The 5,673-nt window shown below is 53.1% G+C and overlaps 1 long non-coding RNA gene and 1 other non-coding gene across 2 annotated transcripts; one reads left to right on the forward strand and one right to left on the reverse strand.

Moving 5' to 3' along the window:
• The first annotated feature begins 612 nt into the window (after positions 1 to 612).
• On the forward strand, positions 613 to 3,928 carry LOC127750319 (uncharacterized). Its single transcript, XR_008011628.1, has 2 exons — positions 613 to 892; positions 3,471 to 3,928. It is a non-coding gene; the product is annotated as an uncharacterized LOC127750319 (long non-coding RNA).
• On the reverse strand, positions 3,665 to 3,736 carry Trnap-ugg (transfer RNA proline (anticodon UGG)). The gene has a single exon. It is a non-coding gene; the product is annotated as a tRNA-Pro (tRNA).
• Positions 3,929 to 5,673: the final 1,745 nt, after the last annotated feature.

The following is a 5,673-nucleotide window of genomic DNA, read 5'->3' on the forward strand; positions in this document are numbered from 1 at the left end:
GGACGGGGAAAGAAAGAGGGGGGGGGGAATTGGGCGGAAAGGACGGTCGTCCTGGCCAACCACCGGGAGGGCGTCCTTAGAAGGCCCCAAGGTCAAGCCGCGAGTGCGATGCGCAAATAATCTCCGCGGCGCAATAGGAGCTGGTCTGTGTGTCGCAGCTCGCGGCTTTTGGTCCGCGTAGCCGCGGCTATACGGGCGAGCGGGCGTGAGGAGAGAGGTGCGACCCGAGAGCCAGGGCGCGTCGGTAACGCAAAAACAATAATAACAATAATGGCAGAGCGACGACGCCTGACGCCTGCTTGTCGTGACGCAACTCGAAGGCGGGGGGTCTGGCGTTCGGCCCGAACCCCTTTTGGGTTGGCTGACTGCCCCCCTCTCTCTCAGACATGCTTTTCTCCAGCCCCCTTCCCCCCTCTCCCACCCCCGATATGGCAGCTGGTTGTGTGCTGCGTAGAACGGCAGAAGAGGCCCGCGCCCCGCCCGGAGGCACGGGAGCGCGAGCTCAGCGCTTACATGCCAACCCTTACAGCGCGGGGGAGGGACCGCGCTACTTCCGACTGCGGCGGCGGCGGCGAGCAGCGCCGGCCCAGTTCCGGGGGGTTATCCCCCCGCACGCTGCGCACACGCCACGGCGTCGCCACGCCAGAGCACACCGCAGAACCGACTGTGTTGAGTTCCGGCCGGAAACAACATTCTCATATCAGCGGCGGCGGCGCGGGGAGGCACGGCAGCGCAGCGCAGCCCAGCGCAGCACCTGCCCGTCACAGCTGCCGCCGCATTTCCATACGGGCGGGGAGAGCGTTACGAACAGGATCGAGTACGTACCTCCCGGCCTCCTCACCCGCACCGCGGCGCGCGCCACCACCGCTGCTGCTCACCCAACCATCGGATGGTAAGGGACAACCATCAAAATTACGGTGGTTGTACCAAGGCTCAAAGAATAAAACCAGCCCGTGGTTGGGGTAGCTAGCAGCTTTCGTAGAGCACGTACCTCAACCAATGGTTGTCCCTTACATACGGTGGTTGGAACAGGCTTCTCATTTTACACAGTCTGGGAGCATATGCTGTATGACGACCACTAAGACATCTCAACTTCCGTTCGCTTCCATTCGTCCATTCAATGGGCTATTCATTAAGCTAAGTTCAGCCGAATGGGGTGCGGCGATGTGGCAGCCGGCGCCGCAGCACAACGCCAGGCGTAGCGGAATGCCAAGCTCTGAAATTATTTCCACGACTCCACTTTGTGATTCGCGCATGGCCGCGCTGCCGCGCATGGCAAAAGGGATCGGCGGACTTGTCGAAAATACAGAGTACGTCTTGTCATGTCCGGACTCGAAAACCGACGCGCGCCTGCCTGCCGAGCACGCGTCGTCATAACATTCAAAGCACAATAGTGAAAACACCTGACGTTATGCTTATGCTGTACTGGCAGCCTGCGGCTCCAGCAAGGGTCTTCATGTATGGTTCTGATGCGGGCGCATACTACAGTACTGATACCCACCACATTATAGTATGGTGTGGACGGGAATTAGCGGGAAATTCGTCGACTAAAAATAAGTCAGCGCGACGTCGACTTCTTGACGACGCGAAAGACTTTATAGTAACGCAAACTGAATACCGACGTCGCAATTCGTTAGGTCTATCAAAGGCATACGGGGAATTATGGCTAGCGTTACCCGCATTGGAACGTGATAAGAACAGAAAATCAATCAAGAAGTTTATGTTTGCCACCTAACCAGGTTTAGAATAAATGTTGATTTGGGCAAACTTTGGGAACGGCATGTGTCTGTGCAAATGAAATGTTTAGAACCGAGACTCATTAAAGCCCAGATTAAAGCAGTACCACTGATAAGATATGTCGTGAATAGAACATACCAGGTGGCTGATTCACGCCGCGCACTTCTGTAGTTATGCTGTACCGCATGCACGGGTGCAGGCGGGTTGCGTACTCGCTCGGCTTCTAAGGCGCCGTGGACAGGGGCGAGCGTGCGGTACAGCATACCTAGAAGTGCGCGGCGTGAATCAGCCACTTAGTATTTAACACCTTGAGTCACAGAACAATTTCGAATGTATGGCGCTTAGTTCACCATCAAAAGTTTGACCATCATATGGCCACGTTGGACTCCACATGTTCAGAAATTAAAGAAAAGTCATTATTTGCTCGAGGCACGCATTTGGGCGTCGTGTGTATTTAAATCAAACGTCAAAACGTGAGTTGTAAAATCAGGGAGGTGAGGCTGACAAGGGGAGGAGCGCAAAAGAGCAACAAACAGTCTGTAAGGCCACGCTGCGCGTTGGCTTACATAGGTAGTTAGTTTTGAATCTTGCCGCGCATTGCGTTGGCGCGCCTGAGAGAGTGACAGGCTGGCAGCCCACAGAGCGCGCTGCCAGCGCAGGCGGGTGGACGGAGCCCGGCGAGGAGCCCGGCGAAGAGCTGCCACCACCACCGCTGCTGCAGCAGCAGCAGCAGCAGCTGCCCATTGTCCACCCCCTATAAATTGTGGTCGCCTCCAGGCAGCAGGGACATTCAGCGGAGACACGTCTCCGAGTGCGTAGGGCAGGCACTGCAGTATCTTGGTTGAATACACTAAGGTGACTCTCTATCCTTGCGTTTCTCTCCAAGCTTGCCAGTCGAACCCAGGACAGTTTAACCCACCTACCCTGCACTAAGGTACTCGGCCTCCCGGCCGTGACCTTACAGTAGGCGCACCACTTGATGGTCGTCCTCACGCAATAACATTCATCGTACAAATACACTGCATCTAGGTACTCGGCCTACGGCCGTGACCTTACCGTAGGCGCACCACTCGATGGTCGACCTCACACAATAACAATCATCGTACAAATACACCGCATCTAGGTACTCGGCCTCCCGGCCGTGACCTTACCTAGGACGCACCACTAGATGGTCGTCCTGACTCAGTAAGGGGCTGTCCACGGCGAGCCCCGCACCCGGGACCCGGTCCGCGCCAGGCTCTCCTGCCTAGGCTGGCCACACACGTGTTGTAAGGCCCGCCACATGGAGGTTAGCCTGGCCCGATAAGTCTCGTGGGTAAATACACCTAAATACGGGTCATTACACAGTCACGTATGACTGTGGGGAAGGGAACCCCAGGGAACCACCTGATGAGAATGTAAGGTACGAGGAGGAGAAGAAGACCGTGACTCCTCCGCTCCGGTGGAGGACGTTTGGAGGGCACGCTACAAAACACAACAACAACTGCCACATCCTGCCCCTCCAGGGCCTCATCGCCCCCTCACCCCCCGCACAGGGGCCCCGCCCCCTCGCGCACACGCACAGCTTTCTTCATCATTTCTTCCAGCTCTTCCCCCCACCAATCTCACCCATCTCTCTCTCTCTCTCTCTCTCTCTCTCTCTCTCTCTCTCTCTCTCTCTCTCTCTCCTGCGCGCCCAACCACAAGCGATCAAAACAATAGCGAGTGTATGCTAGGATTCCATTCTTTTCCAGTCTGGCTGGACTCACACGTGGCTGTTCAAGGCCGCAGGATGGGGCCCTCAGGGGAGGCCCTGCCGGCGAGGAGGGTCCGCTCGGGTGATCACCCATCATCACCTACACCAGGCTCCTCACCATCGACGCGGCATGGAAAAGAGAACACGGAGGCGAGAAAGGAGAATTGGAACCAAAAAAATACTAAAAGTATCGGGCCCCTCCGGGATTTGAACCCGGGACCTCCTGCACCCAAAGCAGGAATCATACCCCTAGACCAAGAGGCCTGATGCTCTGGCCGTCCGCGGTGACTCAATGGGATGCCACGGCGAAGAGCCGGCTGCCGAGTGCCGATGCCCTCTTAGCCAAACCCCGTCGCGTTGCCGCTACCTGAGTCACGACCTGAGCAGGCCTACAGTAAAAATTATTTCTGTAAAGTGTAAATGATTAACAGACTGAAATAAATTTAACCTAAGCCGCATTTACTCATTTGACATGTCCCTCCTTATTATCTTCAAGACTTAAAGTTTGAGATTATTCCTAATCTGATTTCTGATCATGTGAACCCTGTTTGGTTGATTTTTTCCCCAGCGATAACGTTTTTAGAACGCGCCATAGGGCACCTGGTATTTCCGACATGTCTTTTTTAGACTGATCGATTCTTCCCTACCATACTCCCCTATCGCCACATTCTGCCGTCCCCCTAGGAGTAAAAATAACGCAACTATCGACAGCTAGAATGATAACGGGCACGAGTCGAGGCACCGCAAGGGACGATGCGTTTCGATGTGCAACAAAAAAACTTTTGAAATCTCAATTTCCCACGATTTATTTGCAAAACACACGATGCTAAAATCATATAAATTGAATTTTACCGTAAGTTACAAGTGAACTCTGCGTTATCTTAACTTACAGTGTGATATTACCATGGCTAACGGTGAAAATTCCCCGTAAACTACAGTGCCGTAGTTCACTGTAGCTTACGGTGAAATCCACCGCAAGCTTTTACCTGAATTCAGTAGACTAAAACAATGAAATATTAAGAGGCGCGTAGGCCCTCTGAATAGGACATTGCGTGGCACCTATGCTGGTGAATAGAACTTTTACACCACTGCTGGCGTTGGCGTATGCTAAAGTAACAAAGAATTCATTGAATTAATTCTAACACATATGTGCGGCTTAACTATATAACAATTTAGATATCAAATAGATTTCAATCGGATTTTTGCCGTTGGAACGTTCTTGTTTACGAACATCAATCATCCGTCTGAGATCGGGCCACGTAACGCGGTGGACCTGCTTGGCGCGCCATGGCGCGGCCCACTCGCTATGCGGTCCGTCCGTCAGCCCAAATGTGGTTTGGTTCGCCAGCAGCAGCAGCAGCAGCAGCAGCAGCAGCAGCAGCAGCAGCAGCAGCAGCAGCAGCAGCAGCAGGAGTAGGTGGCTTTTTCGCCCCGAGACGAGGGAGCAGCAGCAGCAGCAGGCGAAGCCGCGCCCGTTTAGCCAGTTGGTTGGTCCGTTCGTCTGATAGCTTGCTCGTGGCTCCCCTCGCGGCTCCCCCTCTCTCCCTCTGATCAACCCGCCTGGGGGATAAACAAAACCATCAAGCGTCAGCCTCCCGTCTGTTTCGGCTCGCGTGGTGGTGTCGCACCTGGCCTGCGTTATACCTGTATACTCTGTGAAAAAGAGACATGGAGTTCAGAGATAATATAAGTATGTGGCGATTTCACGCAACGGAAAAAAATGCGTTAGCTTGTTTAGCCGTATAGGAGCAAATATTAGACATGTCAACTAATTTTAGGGCCTTTGAAATGGCACGGGCTACTTTAGCAACAGTAACGTATCTGTACAGCTTAGCTAAAATTAGATGAAACGACTCACAAATATATTTCTGACGATAGTAAAATAATTGATTGTAGTGCTTTTGGTGTTGTTTGTGATTTGAGAAGTAGAAATTTGTGAGTTAAATATTTGTTATATGTCACATTTGAATGTCTGTTGCTTTTCTTCATTGCATAAATAAATTTCATAACGACATGCAAAGTACTATACGTCGCGGATCCAATCGTCCCAAAACAAACCTACGTTGCATGCACATGATGGCCAAGCATAGTTTTGCATTTATCTTGACAGTGTCGGTGGAGTAAGGGAGATGACCCGCCTGCGACCCCTCCATTAACAGCCCCCAACCCCCGTGCGGCTCCATTGCGACACCTAGACCAAG

The sequence above is a fragment of the Frankliniella occidentalis genome, unplaced genomic scaffold (genome assembly GCF_000697945.3).
Source record: "Frankliniella occidentalis isolate FOCC.00 unplaced genomic scaffold, Focc_3.1 Scaffold170, whole genome shotgun sequence".
NCBI lineage: Eukaryota > Metazoa > Arthropoda > Insecta > Thysanoptera > Thripidae > Frankliniella > Frankliniella occidentalis.